This window comes from Sciurus carolinensis (assembly GCF_902686445.1).
Source record: "Sciurus carolinensis chromosome 19 unlocalized genomic scaffold, mSciCar1.2 SUPER_34, whole genome shotgun sequence".
Taxonomy (NCBI): domain Eukaryota; kingdom Metazoa; phylum Chordata; class Mammalia; order Rodentia; family Sciuridae; genus Sciurus; species Sciurus carolinensis.
Window position 1 is genome coordinate 6,314,863 of NW_025920112.1, and position 2,945 is coordinate 6,317,807.

At 42.4% G+C, this 2,945-nt stretch overlaps 1 pseudogene; it reads right to left on the reverse strand.

Moving 5' to 3' along the window:
• Nucleotides 1–862: 862 nt before the first annotated feature.
• LOC124973548 (olfactory receptor 14C36-like) lies at nt 863–1,796 on the reverse strand (annotated as a pseudogene).
• Between the last annotated feature and the right edge of the window lie 1,149 nt (nt 1,797–2,945).

A 2,945-nucleotide genomic window follows, 5' to 3' on the forward strand; every position in this document is an offset into this window, starting at 1 on the left:
TCAACAAATATATTGAATTATATTTATTCATTAAAAGATTCACTGAGTCAAGCACAGTGTTGCACATCTGTAATCACAGTGGCTAGGAAGGCTGAGGTAGCAGGATCTCAAGTTCAGAGACCACCTCAGCAAGAGTGAGGCAATAAGAGATGCTGTCTCTAAATAAAATGAAAAATAGGAATGGAGATGTGATTCAGTGGACAGGTGGCTCTGAGTTCAATTCCCAGTACACTCCCCAAAAAATACACTGAAAAAAATACACATTTTATGAAGATTCCATGGAAATAATATGGTAACCTCACAGATTTATTTTATACCAAAACACAAATCCTAAAAAGGTGATGTTTAACTCAGCTATTTTGCTGATGTGACTATCTGACCAGAACGACTGTAGAGGAGAAAACTTTACTTGAGGGCTCACAGTTTTAGAAGTCTTAGTCCATAGAAGGCTTTCTCTATTCCTCAGGAGTCAATGTGAGACTAAACATCATGGTGGAAGAGGGTGGAAGGAGCTCACATCATGGTGATTAGAAAGCAGAGATTCTTCACTGACCAGATACAAATATGTACCACAAAATCACATCCCAATTGTCACCTCCTCCAGCCACACCTTACAACTTCAGTTACCAATCTTTTAATCCCCCAAGAGGACTAAATCACTGATTGTGTTGAAAATCTCACCACCCAATAATTTATCTTCTTGTATTTGCTCTCATTTGGGCTTCTGGGAGACACGTCACACCCAAACCAAAACAGGTGATAATAGAGTAGTCAATGTAACTTGTAAAGTCCTAAAGTGAAGAACATCATATACAATTATGAACTTCAATCAGTAAAATTAAGATAATGCTGAAATGTTTCTTTAGCATTTTCTTAAGAAAAACTGTATTCCCATGACTCTCCCCATAGCTTCCATTACCTGTTTATTCCTGAGACTGTAGATGAGAGGATTCAGTAAGAGAGGAACCGTGGTATAAAAGGCAGAGAGAACCATGTCCTGGAGAGTATCAGAGTTTGCTGAAGGCCTTAGGTACACACCTGTGCTAGAGCTGAGGAAGATGGACACCACGAGGATGTGAGGAGTGCAGGTGGAGAAGGCCTTTACTGAGGCTCTGGTGGGAGATTTCAGCACAGTAGAAAATATGTGAATATATGACATGATAATTAAAACAAAGCAGCCCCCACCAACTATTATAAAAGTCAGAAGAAGGGACCATGTTATTTCTGGTATCAGAGCAGGAGAGCCTCAGAAGAGAGGGAACATCACAGAAGAACTGATGGACCATATAGGACTGGCAGAAGGACAGCTGGAATGTGTTCCCAGTGTGCCCACCTGCATACACCAGGCAACTGAGCAGGGAAGCCAGGGTCATGTGGAAACAAAACTGAGGGTTCATGATGATTGGTTACTGGAGGGGCTGGCAGATGGCCACATAGCGGGCCCAGGCCATGATGGTGAGAAAAAGAAGTTCAATACATGCACAAAAAATGACCAAGAGGATCTGGGTTGCACAGCTAGTCACTGAAATGGCCCTGTTGCCAGTGAGAGTGTTGACACAGGCATTGGGGTCAGTGATGGAAATGTAGCACATGTCCAAGATGGACAGGTTCCTGAGGAAGAAGTACATGGGTGTGTGCAGGTTCTGGTCAGCAGTGGTGACAGTGATGATGAGCAGATTCCCTAACAACATAACCAGGTAGGTCACTGTTAATATTTTGAAATAGAGGACTGTCATATTCCAGCCACCAGGAGAGCCCAAGAGGAGAAATTCAGTTACCATGGTGGAATTCACCATTTGCAGGAAATTCTGGTTGAGTAGGATGATAAAGAGATAATAGGAAGCAAAAAACATAGATTAATACAATTGATCTACATGTTCATGTTCAATGTGTTTTCCTGAAAAGGAAAGGTCACTCCTGGTTTCCTCATGTTTAATCATTTCTGAGCAGAGTGCATCCCCCAGGGCAGGTGTGGAGGTCTGCAACCCAGGGTCTGGGTGTGACCTGCAGGGTTGCCCTCAGCATCTCCATCATGGCTCCCTTGACCATCTGAGACTCCCATGCAGAGCTCTTGCAGGGTTTGCTCTTCTTCTCTTCTGCATGTCCATTGCTCTGAAGGTGCACTCTTCAATGCTCTGTAATTTAGTTAACATCATTCTCTCCCATGAACTACAGACAAAGTTTTTACCACTCTGTCCCATGATAATACTGTTTTTTCCTCAGTGATTTCACTCCATTAAGTTAGATTCTTTTTACATAAGACAATTTGCCTTTGTCTCATTGACACATTCCATTTACTTCATTTCTTCTCAATGGTATCATGATCATTTGAAAAGACATTGACTATAATTCCTAACAGGGAGATTTTGCTCATAGGTATAACATTTCTGCAGCAGCTCACACGAGCTCAATCCTGAGTCACCTACATGGTCATTTCCTCTGTCCTTTGCCAACCTGGGGCCTACTGAGCACCTTGCCAGGTTAACCACACTCACCCTTAGAAAAGAGACCTTCCTCTGAGCCTGTCTGCACTCCTCTGGAAATGTGAGTGTCCCCCAGGCTTAGGGGTGAGTGGCCAGACACAGTAGGTTGCTCTTAATTTCACAGACATGGTGAAGTTGAAGTGGTCCTACTCAGTCTACCCACTATCTTGTCTTATCCCCATCTCCAGTTGTCCCCTGACACAAACTTGGAACTCACACCTGAGTGACTTTCTTTCCACAGATGGCAGAGCCCCTTTTTCTATAGTCACCTAATGGTCTAATTTTCTAATTAGAATATATGGAACTGGAAATGAGGCTCAAATGCAACTTTCTTCTGTAACTTTGTTACTTACCTCTATTTTTCCACGTTTGTTTTGTATAAACATTGGCATATCATACTAAATTGCAGAAAATGAGTATGTGTTCATCACCCCCACAACAGTGTCACACATCCTTGAATTT